General features: G+C 33.9%; 1 protein-coding gene across 2 annotated transcripts in view; it reads left to right on the forward strand.

The window, feature by feature from the left end:
• The first annotated feature begins 5,933 nt into the window (after nt 1–5,933).
• LOC147073241 (uncharacterized) overlaps nt 5,934–13,106 on the forward strand; it is a 199,317-nt gene continuing 192,144 nt past the window's right edge. Inside the window, exon 1 of one of the 2 annotated variants that reach the window (XM_085945186.1) lies at nt 5,934–6,410. The gene's annotated coding sequence lies outside the window, so the exon portion shown is untranslated. The remainder of the gene's footprint in view (nt 6,411–13,106) is intronic. The other variant, XM_085945188.1, reaches the window with a different exon arrangement.

Consider the following 13,106-nt stretch of genomic DNA (forward strand, 5'->3'; position numbering starts at 1 on the left):
AAAACAGTTGTCGGCGTGGAATAGGGATACCAGAAATAATAATTTATACCTATAGATTGTATTCAAATTGTAAATTAACATTGTATTAAAAAAATGAACCATTTTTCTGTAAATATCTACTAAATGAATTAAAATGGAATGTTAGAAATATTTAATTTCATAGACAAAAGGCACTAATTTAATACTGCCATCTGTGTTAATTATTATTAATTTAAATTGTAATAACATAATAGTATTATTATATTACTTTTCGGTTAGGGCGCGAGAGTTCCGGGTTCAAATCCATGAGATGTTGGTATTTTTTTTAGTTTGACGTAGTTGAATAAACACGACTTTTCCGCCTGGCAAGTAAACTCGGAAGGAAAATGATATGATAAAAAACATTATCAAATAGGTACGTAATGGCCGGAATACCGTAATCAGTTTTGACAACTTATTGTCATTCGCAAAAATAAGCCAGGTGACGATGGTATAACGTTTCATCGTTGTTCTACTGTGCGTTATACGCTAGAAACACGGCTTCATTTCGCCTAAAAATAGGTTCTCTCTATATAAATTATCATTACTCTGAGGTCAGATGGCATTTTTTATTTATTTTTTCATCTTTATAAATATCGAAAAAGGATGTAAGTAGTATTTTACAAGTTTTACAACTAATAGAATAGGTAGGTCATAAAATTTTAAATTAATGCAGGTAAAAAATTTAGTCGCCATTTTGTAAGTAGATAACATTTTAGAAACAGTAATCTAATCTCAAACTAGATGGCCAATAAATCAACACGACATAATATTGTTAACCAAAGTATTACCCACCCTAATAATCACAATACATTGATGATAAGATTGTTGAAATATACAGAGCGTTGGAGCGGAGTGCGGAACAGGTGCACGGAGCAGTGGAGCAATGGTGTTTTACCCGGAGCAGGAGCGGAGCCGAAGCACCGGATACTTGTAGTGCTCCCCCCCACTGCTCCGGATGTAGTTTCATTCACGAAATTGTTGAACTTTCGTCCTAAAATCCAATGAAAATATCATATTTGACACTTTGCATCGCTAGAATTATTTGAAATGTGGTACATGTACCCCTGATGGTAGTATGACCCCACTGGTGTTTACCCTTCAGATACTGGACCATGGTACCACATAAAAAATATGTTCAAGGATATATTATTATATAAAAGAATTATTGCAATCAAACAGCTTCCCGATTTTGATTTCATTTTGACAAAATTGAGATATTTTTTTTTCACGTTGTGCGTTCCAATGTTTTAATAGGAGAAGCTATGCTAAAATAATACAAATAAAATATTTAAAAAAAAATGACAACGAAAGACCCCAGCAAAATGCTGACATAAAATAAATTCCGATCAGTAAATTACAAGAGGCTGTAGGTACGGTAACACAACACACACGTCATGAAGCATCTTTGTACCCATCACATGTCTTGACTTAAAAATGTCATTATTTAACCCTTTCGATGGTATTTGTTTAAAAAATAATCTGATGATATTACTAGATTAAAATTTAAAACATAGATATGTACATAATAATATTATCTCCAGTGGCGCGTTTAGTGACGTAGAGACCAGATGCACTGACTAATTTGGAGGCCCCATACAATAAAAAATAACAATATATTCTAAATTTTCCAAATAATAAATGCAAGAATTTTATTATGCTATTACACTCGATTTGTGAGAAATGCGCATCTTTGTGACTGGTTTTAACACTCGGAGGACGCCCCCGTTTAAATTTTCTGATGAATCAGTTGTGTCATTTGCGTCAAAGAAACGCACCGCTGCAGATTTCATGAAACAAAAGATACAGTTAAAGCTAGTGGTTACAGTCTACTACTATGAATTATATATTAATAATTGATAATCATTTGAAATTTAAGTAAGTATATCTAGAAAAGAAAATGTAATATAACAAACCAACCAATACAAATTATTACTTACCTAGGTATCTATTCACTTTCAATATTATAAAAATGAAATAGGCAAGTGAGAAGAATCGGATTTTGGGACGGAGAGGCCCGACGCACCGACTGATTTTGTGACCACCCATGATAAAAAAAAACAGTAAAAAACCCAGTACAAATATAGCTAAAAATAATCATTATTGAAGATCACAGTTATGCCATAATATAACAAAATGAGTGGTATTTTTTATGTGCAAGTACCTACGTAGAGGTGAATTTAATATTTAAGACGGTCAATAACACCAACATAATATTTGTTATCCGATATTTGCTTTATATGGCTACCCATTGGCCGATATAAATAGTCAGTATTATCAGTTATTTTAATTAAATTTTATTGTATATAATTTTTTAGTTTAAACTATTATTTTTGAGAACAAAAAGCTACACAAAACCGTCTTTATGTCTACACAAAATTTGTACTGAGTCTACCACATTTTGTAGTTATTTTAGGGGGGCTCTTTAATGTTAGTCGCAGGGATTTTGTTAAACGTTAGGTAATATTAATTGATACTCACTTTGTGGTAAATACGCATACTCAGGGCTCGAAATGGATCGGAGCGCATCGGAGCGCTCGGGATCGCGATCGTTCCGGTTCGTTCGTTCGCATCGGATCGTTCCGGTTCATAAAATCCCCAAAATTATTGCTCCGCCTCGTGGAGATATTAATTTAAGCGCCTACGATAGAAATAATGTCATATAATAAAAAAAAATAACACGCTTATTTTTATAAAGTACTCATACAGTTAGATAATAATATTGAGCGCTCCGGTTAGTAAAATTTTCCATTTCGAGCGCTGCCGGCTCTAGATTTTGCTCTAATTTAAAAATTATTGTATGACGGTTTTATGTGTTTCGAAGCCCCCTTTAAAATATTCCTACGAATCAAATGGAAATATGTAGTCTTATAATATTATGTAAAATAAACTTTACTATAAATTAAATTACCTATCACGGAATGGAGATTACAATAATATATCCGAGATAACGAAGTGGACCATGTACTGTACGAAAACATCTTTTTGGCTACGTGTTAATACTGTGAACTAACATGCTTCGGCCATTTTTAACCGCATCTCCATTATAAACTAACAAGCTCCTCCCATTTAGTAAACAACAGCGCCTGGAAGCCAGTGACATCCCGTGGGGGTAGGCAGATTGAGCGTCGCTTGGGGGCGGCAGTTAATCGAAGGGCGTCAAATCGAAATTTGGTATACCTACTTATAGAAATAGCTAAAGATATTTTGTTTACATGTTGTACCTACCTACAATAATAGCTTTGTGGTGGTGTGGAAATAACAAATCTGTGTATTGATAAATGGTACAAACCAAATAATAACCAAATAGGACATCAGACTTTGATGATTTGTGTCTAACTTAATTATATTTATTCGCTTTTTATATCTAAATTAAATTTTGTATACTTTATTGGTGTATATTTTGTTAGTAATGTATCAATACAACACATTTCTTAGATACTGGAGTCATGAAAGGGTGATAAAAATACTGAATAAAAAATGGGGCGGCTTTTTGGCGCTGCCTAGGGGCGGAATTTTGCCTAGGGACGTCACTGCTGGAAGCATAGCCAAGAAGATGTTTTCGTACAGTAGGTACGCTTTCGACATATCGAATGTGAAGAATCGACGTTGGATTTGGTTAGACTACAGTATGTAGTATACAGTTGAGAGCAGTAACTGCTCTCAACTGGGCCAGAATTTTTCTCGTATTCCAGCATCCTGGAAGTCTACGAAATACCATTCACTCTACAAGTGTACACGATTGAGGTACAGGAAGTTAGAATAACCTGGAAAGATTAAAGAAGACTGGCCATGTTCTTGGAGGCACACAGTGGTTTCCATATACTTTTACTGATGAGCTGACATGAAAGAAGAAGGAAGAGACTACCACATACCTAGTATAAAAAAAGATTCGCCATATTGTGGTATGAGGTATCTTCTTCTTATTGTGCCATCCCCTAGCGGAGGTCGGCTACCATCAAGGCGATCTTATCTTTGTCGCCTGCGTCCCGGAACAGTTCGGTGGAGCTGCACTCGTCCCAATCACGGAAGTTCTTAAGCCACGAAATGCGGCGCCGTCCTCTGCTACGCTTCCCATTGATTTTTCCTTGAATGACGTGTTGGGAATGCTGCATTTTTGTCCTCTCATAACGTGGCCGAGGTATTGTAGTTTCCTGGTTTTGATACTACGTAGAATTTCTCGGTCCTTCTCCATTCGATTGAGAGCTTCAACATTTGTCACCCGGTCAGCCCAAGGAATTTCGAGGATGCGTCTATACAGCCACATCTCGAAAGCTTCAAGTCTCCGTGACATCTCTTGGTTTAGCGTCCATACTTCCATACCATAGAAAAGAATTGAGAGCACATAACAACGTACCATACGCAGTCTCAGACCTAGGTTAAGATCTCGATTGCTAAGGAGGCGTCTCATTTTGAGAAAGGCGCTCCTTGCGATCTCAATTATAATTTTTATTTCCTGAGACTGGTCCCATTTGTCATTGACCCATGTACCTAAATATTTATAATGTGTCACACGTTCGATTGGTATGAGGTATGAGGTATAAGGTAGATAATTCCAGAAAGAAAAAAATAAAATTAAGTATGCAGTGTTCTTGTTGTCAAGGCTGTAACATTTTGATGATATTATTAATACATGACCAGGGCTCGAAATGGACCGGAGCGCCGTTCCTGTTCATGAAATCGGTAAAATTATCGCTCCGTCTCGTGGAAAAAATAATTTGACCGTCTGAGCTAGATAGGCCATATAATAGAAAATCTAACACACTTATTTTTATGAAATTCACATAAAATTTAACACAAAAAAAAAACACTATGTCTTCTAACTATGATAACTATGTATTGTTCTTCAGAAAACTGTCGAGCGCTCGGGTTCGTAAGTTTTTCTATTTCGAACGCTGTACATGACTGGTCGATATTATAAACGTTATAGATATAGATAATCTAACAAGATTCTAACTTTTATAGTCATAGCTGGATTCTGATATGATTTATGATAATAAAATTACTATGGTGTTTTCGAGATGGAAAGTTTTAAAACAATGAAGGTATGTTTGTTAATTTTACATTTTTTAAATGTTTAACTAATTATTATCAAATTAGTTTTTATTTACGATTAGTTTGCGACTTTGTCCACATGAAATAATGAAATCAAATACCTCACATGATGTAACAATGAATAATTAATATAACTACCTTACTCATTTTTTTTTATTCAATGATAAATACAATGATTGGATCTAAGCAGGCGCCCGTTTACCCGACCGCTCAATTTATATGAAAATTCAATAGGTAAGTGGCTTTAGACATGTAGGCACGTCAATATCATAGGTATACGATAAAGAGCTTCACCTGAGCCCACGCAATCGAGAACGGTTGGATGTACCTCACCTCACCACTCCACTTCTGCTATCCGATTATTTACATATTCGTGATGAATTGTAGTTGGTGTGTTATTTTCGATAGGTGTTATCTTGTAATTTATAACGGAACAAACAAAAATTAAGAAAAGGCTATATTTTGTGCTTACAATATAATATCATGGAAATAGTCAAAAGGCAAATATTTTGAATTCACAGATAGACGTTTTAATTTTATTATAAGTACGTATTGATGAATTACCTGACAAAGAAATTAAAACTTAATATAGGTATAAAAAGGAGGTGTTTTTATATGACGTCACTGAATTTAAAAATTCTTTAATTTAAAAAAGTTTAAATTATGTTTAGAGTTAGGTTTTATCATTACTATTAGTAAGTAGCCTGGAAGAAGACATAATGTAAATATTAATTAACCCGTCATATTTTGTCTCTTGTCCTATAAATACCTTATGCGGGGGTTATTCAACTGTTCAAACATTCTATCGCCAGGTAAAGTGTTAAGCAGGTATTCAGTCATGAGAAGAAACACAGCACCTCAGTCCGTTACTAACAGGTCTGAGGGAAGGTATGCTTATGGCCGGTCGCCGCTTTGTTTATTAAATATGAATATTTAGTTATTTCGCTTAGAAATTAAAACAAAATGTTAAGAACTATATAAATATAACAACAGCTAATATTTACAGTGTTTTACGTTGTAAATCGGTGTGTTTTTAATATATAAATCACTGGTTTATTATTGAACTTTTTACAGTCTTTTTATAAAGTTACTGTCAGTGACCTAAGAACCCGCATTGTTTTCTTGAATGTCACATAAGTGTATGTGCTGTGAGAGTGTTTTGTAATATTATAATATATTTTTGAAAAAAGAATATTATCATGTTTTGAATAAAGAATCCATTTGGTGGTTTATTACATTCTGGTGGGAAATTGGTTTGTTTTATTAAAAGTGCACTGTGAAGTGTGAAAATATTGTGGGAACGAGTGGAATTTCTTGAATAAACATCAACGCGCAAGGTAAGACACAAACCTTTTCGAAGAAAGCATTTTATAATAAAATTATATTCAATACATTTTATTATTTATTACGTTTTAGAAAACAAACATATATAATTAATGAGTAAAAATTAAAAAAAGATTAGATTTAGACACATCTTATTAAAAAAAACCAATACTTACCTTACTTACTTTTTAAATCGAAAGATTAAAATAAATATATAATAACGTAGGTACATACTAAAGCTACAAAATAAATTTTATAACATAAGTAGGTATTATTATTTATCAAAATTTATTGTTCTCATTTCAAGATATATTCTAGTAAGTAGGTTCTAACTGATAATAATATAGGTAGGTACATTTTGCAATTTTATTAATTTCTTATCAAAAATTATGTGGCCAGAATATTTTTTCATCCGAAGCACATGAGATTTTTGAATTTAGAACTTGGTTTGATCATAGATAATAATTTGTTAAGTAAGTATATTCGATTAATTAAATGAACAGATGAATATCGGTTTTTAAATTTGGAATTTCCCCTGTAGCGATTGAGCTGCTATACCATATAATTGGACGTGTAATAATATTTTAAATATAATATTCTCTGCATTGGCAGCATTTTTTGTTAACAACAAATATATAACTGCGACATATTGTGTTGACGTTTTACTCAGATTACTTACTTACGTAGGTATTGTTTACGATTTTATGTATTTGTCCATTTCAAATATAAATAATGATGGAGAATTCGATAAAAAATGAAATACTTTTATGCTTATAACAAGTCGAATGTGAAGCTTGCTCTGAAATGTGAAATGAGTTTCAGGTTATTTAATGATGATAGTTTTACTTCTACATAATATTTGGACTCCAGATATATAGAATAAGGTTTTATTTTTTAATATCTTTGCTCTGTATACAATCAGTAATCACAAATAATTTTGTTCGATTATCTTATGAATGTGTCCGACGACTCCGTAATGGGTAGGTATCTAATAATCGCGTGGGGTTTTATCGATCTGTGAGTCATCACATAATGTCAACTTTACCATAATTTCTGGCAACCTTCAGATATCGATTTCAATAAGTATAGGTAAACAATCCATTATAATCTTTCGCTCGTAAAATTAAAATATCTAAAATTATTACGTTTTTATCATTGTTTCCGTTATGGGCATGTCTTTAAATGGATCTTTAACTGTCAGGCATGACAATAAAATTTAAAATATTATGAAGTACATACGAACCTAACATCAGTGAACCTAACATACATAATATTCATTACGTTTCTAAATGACATATTGCTATATCAGTTACAAAAAGAAAGCATTTGATACTTTTATTACTACGTATTAATGAAGTCAGAATCCTATTATATTCATATTTCCAGTAGGTAATCACTACAATGTAAAGCATTAATATTATTTTTGTTCATGGTTGCTGTTTAATGGACAATTATAAAAGTTTCAACAACTCTAATGTATTTTAATAATGATGTATTAATTATTACAATACTTAAACTTAAAGGATGCATTTCAGCTTTGTTATAGTGTGACGTTGATTGTTGAACGACTCTTAGATCTGATAGGTAATTGCGGAAGTTAGGTAGGTAATAATTATTATTATGACTGTCGAAGATTTGTCTATGATTACCGGAGACTGGAAAAAAAGTCAGCGCCATATCATGATAAAATTTGAAGTGAAAAAGCGTACCCACAGGAAACATTACCACGTAAGGCAAGATGAATACACGACATAATACTAATACTTGTTTGTGATTGACGTGAGAGGATGCTGGATTTTTAAGAGTATTAAAAAATAGGTGTTTAATTGCTATGTTTGACTTGTTTTCAATGATATTATATATTTGAACCGACGTGTTAAATTACTATAGGTTTCATAAAGCAGAAACAAAAAACTAAAGTTGAAAGCGATAACCGTGTACTTATATATATTTTTTACATATTTTCATTAAAAATAGTAATTTAAAAATGGTAAATACTTATTAAGTTTACCGATTTTGGTGGTAACTATTACATTATTTATGTAATATGCTAATGCTATATAATAATTTGACAGATTTGGGGTAACGTGTCATATTTTGTAGGTACGTAAAACCATTTTCTAAACCTCGACGAATTGGCTCTTATTTTCAAAACAATTAATGACTGAATACCGCAATAGAATGTTAGCATTTAGAACTAAGTTGTATCATAGACATATCCGAAAAACTAAATATATAGATTAAGTTAACTTTTTAAACTAAGTTTAACCATAGCTGATACTTCCGAAATAAATTTTATAATGATTTTTTAAAAAATGCTGAAGCAGACACTACACGGTCAGTTTAACTGACAGTAATACCGCATCAGTAATAATTGTGACAGTATTCATAAAAAGTGGCATTCATATTTGATCGATTTTACACGATCAGTATTAGGATTATATAACTATCATTATTTACTATTTAAAAAATATCACTTTTAACACGTTTTTACTGAATTAAAATTCTGAGATCGTAACCAATATACATTACATTAAAAAAATGATATTTTGTTTTAATAATGATAGCAATGATAGCACTATTAATAAAATATAGATATAAATATTCGTTATTATATGTTAAAATATATTATACATATTTTAAATAGCCTAGTTTATTGTAGAAATTGGATAAAAAACCAGATAAAAAACGATAAAAGATAATATTACTCTTAACAATTATGATATTAAGTATAAATGAATTCAATTTATGTGATATTATCTATGGTACTGACAATATTGATGGTCAACTATCAAAATATTCGAATATTCGTCCATCCATCCCTCACACCAGTGGCGAAGGGTGGAGTTAGGCTGTTAAGATCCGACATAAATAATGCATACTAAGCTTTGTCAGTAAAACGTAGCACTACCATGTGTAGAAAGTATTGATGTGAAGGTATTGTTTGTTAGTTTTTAAAATTCAATTAAGCCCAATCTAATCCAAACCATATTAGATAATAGTCAAAAAATATGCGTTTATCTATAAAATATCTTGTTGATCGGGCCAACCTTCTACCAACACCAAGTACACTCCAAAACCTCGAAACAGTCGACGAGTTTGTATATCTTGGATCGACCATCAGTGGAAAGGGCGGATGCGAAGCGGAAATAAGAAGGCGCACACAAATTGCAAAAAGTGCGATGACACGCCTTACCACTATATGGGAGGATCGGGGAATTTCGATTGCCACAAAAATGATGCTTGTGCAAACATTAGTGTTCTCGATATTCCTATACGGAGTCGAGTCGTGGATCCTGAAGGCAAGAGAACGGAAGGCAATTGATGCCTTTGAGATGTGGTGTTGGCGCAGAATGCTTCGCATTTATTGGACGGAGCACAGGACGAACCAGTCAATCACCCAGGGACTGAAGATAAAGGAACGGCTCTCGACGATATGTCTGAGAAGAATTCTGCAGTTTTTTGGACATATTGTCAGGCGCGGACCGGACAACCTGGAGAGACTGGTAGTTTTGGGTAGCCTCCAGGGAAGGCGAAGCAGAGGAAGAGCGTCTGCGCGATGGAGCGACCAAGTGAAAGAGCTGACTGGGGGCACCATCCATTCTGCCCTGAGAGAAACGGAAGATCGAGAAGGATGGAAAGTCTTGGTCGCTCAAAGGATGGCGAAATTTAAATGTGGTCACGTTCCTCAGCCATGAGTGCACGACCAAGAATGAGTACCTAGATATTTTAGAGATATAAGAATATATATATTTTATCAATTATGGTTTGGGATAGGCAGGTCTAAATGAATTTGAAAAAAACTAACTAGCACCATCTACAAATTGTATTCTTCAATGAAAACAAAATACGTTTTACTGACAAAGTTTAGTGTGCACTATTCATGTTAAATCTTAAGAGCCTACCTCCACCCTTCGCCACTGCCTTACGCGATCTATTAGGTACTGTCAATATTCTATGGTATTGATCACAGAATAGATAATAAATAGAATACCGATAGGTCATGTTCTATATAGGCTATGTTCAATACACCACAAGTTGATGCAGGGTTTTGAATGTGAGTGTCCTACGAAATTGAAACACGCATTATGCACGTGCAATAGTGTGTGTAATACACCAATATTAAATGAGCGTAAATGCATAAACCGAGAGCAGTTGTCAGTATTCGACGTATGACGTATTATTGACACGTGTTTAAATTTAACCCGTATTCTACCTTACTCGAGATCGGTTGCCTGCTTCTCCTTACCCATTTATTATTTCAGTTCCCATTATTTCTGAGTTCCCTGGTATTGATGTAATACCGACGGTGTAGGGTAGCTTAACAATGAAAAACTTTCCACTATTTCGCATAGTATGTAGGTATCTTCATTAATTATTATATTTTAAATAGTGACCTACGTTGGTTTTCTTCATTATTCTCTTTCGATTATAATCAATAAACGTCAATCAATATTGAGTTTAATGACATCAACTCAAAGAAAAGTTTCACCGGAAATGATGATAGGCCTAAGCATTATTAAATCTATTAATATTCTTCATATCATGGCTAATAGGTTGATTACGGTCAAATTTATTCTAGGAAGGTTATTAATCACCGTTCACATTATTTATTATTAGTCGTTAGGTAATAACAATTGAGTTCTCGCAGGATATTATAAATAATTAATATTAATAAGACACTAAACTTTATTATATTGTCATATTAAAATATAAATTATAATACATAATATCATAATAGAACAAAATGTAACTTTTGGTGAAGGTACATTACATGCTTACAAGACACTTGAAAAGCCAGTGCTCACCTACGCATCGGAAACCTGGACATTAACTCTGCGAAATGAAAGAGCCCTGAACATCTTTGAAAGAAAAATTCTCCGCCGTATATATGGACCCATCAGGGATGGCACCAATTGGAGGAGAAGATACAATGCTGAGCTCTACGGGCTGTACGAAGATTGCAGCGCAGTTCAATCAATTAAGATTGGGCGATGGCTAGGTCATGTGCACCGTATGAATGACAATGAACCGGCAAAGAGAGTGATGTCCAGCAATCCAATAGGACGTAGAAGAAGAGGGAGGCCAAAGATTCGCTGGTTAGATGGAGCTGTCAGTGACTGCCGTATTCTGAGGGTACCAAATTGGAAAGCGGCCACACTGGATAGGGACAGGTGGAGGGAGCTGTTGGAGGAGGCCAGGACCCACACCGGGTTGTCGCGCCCCTGATGATGATGATGACATTACATGCAGTGACGTCCCTAGATAAAATGCCGCCCCTAGGCAGCGCCAAATGTCGCCTTTTTATATCCATTATTTTTATCATCCTTTCATGAGTCCAATATCTAAGAAATGTATTACTATCAAAATATCAGACTAATTATTCGCAAACCTGCACGTGTCGTTTCTGGTCACCAAGGACGTCGAAGGGCAACGAAAGTAAACTAGATATCGCAAACCCGACAAAACCAGTCAGCTGAATTTTTTAATGGAAAGATATTTTCGTTATTACTAAGTTCATGTAGCTATTTCTATATATTCCAAATGACTTTCCTCGATTTGCCGCCCTTCGAGTAACTGCCGCCCCCAAGCGACGCTAAATCTGCCTACCCCCACGTGACGTCACTGATTACATGATGATCATTTTATTAACATTAGATGGTGAAAAGACTAATAAAAAAGAAAAATTATAGATCTACATATTGCATATTGTTGCCAACTGTCATTCACAAAAATATGCCAGACAGGGTAAGAAAATAAGTTAGATGACTAAATAAAATGGTAGATTTTTTTCAAAATTGATAAAAATGTCTAGAAATTAGCAGATACATATTTCCAAAAAATGTGTCACAATTATTAATTAACATTGTTTTTCAAGTTCAAAGATCGAAAAATAATTTAGTACCTTACAACTCTACTTGAAATGAAATGAAAAATTAATGCGGATAAGAAATCAATTTGTATGTAACATTTTATTAGTATAATATTAATAATTTAAAGATATAATAATATAATGTATAATATTATATGCCCGAAACTTAGCTCAGCACAGCAAACACACATCGCACACTCACTCTATATTTGTCGGCACATTGAACACATTGAGCGCATAGAAAAGAATGTTGGCAGGTGACACTGCCACCCGGTATTTTTTCACGGTACGATATATGGTACAAAAGACCAGCATGTTGATTTTCAAGCAAATTTGATATAATCATCATAATCATCAGCCTGAATCTATCCACTGCTGGATGAAGGCCTCTTCAAGCTGCTTCCACTTCTCTCGGTCCTGTGCATTGCGTTGCCACGTACTTCGGAAGAACTTTATCATTTCATCGATCCAGCGGCCTCTAGGTCTACCTTGCGGACGTTTTGTACTTCTTGGATACCACTGGATGACTAGATTTGTCCAACGATTGTCTCTTTTTCGAACTATGTGTCCAGCCCGTCTCCATTTAAGGCTTTTAATAAACTCTATTACATCGCAAACCCTTGTCTGCTTCCTTATCCACTCATTCCTTTTTTGTCCTTTCGAGTTATGCCCATCATGCACCTCTCCATACCACGTTGTGCTGATTGCTGACGTTTGTGTTGATTTGATTGGTTTGATATAATATTCTAGCTTTAATATGAGAAGTTTCTGTTTGCGGTGTCAAAAAATACTAGATTTAATACAATACGCCAGATGCGATTTTTGCAAGCTTGATACC

This window comes from Rhyacophila brunnea, unplaced genomic scaffold (genome assembly GCF_057557595.1).
Source record: "Rhyacophila brunnea isolate RB1 unplaced genomic scaffold, BYU_Rbru_1.0 scaffold_18, whole genome shotgun sequence".
Classification (NCBI taxonomy): Eukaryota; Metazoa; Arthropoda; class Insecta; order Trichoptera; family Rhyacophilidae; genus Rhyacophila; species Rhyacophila brunnea.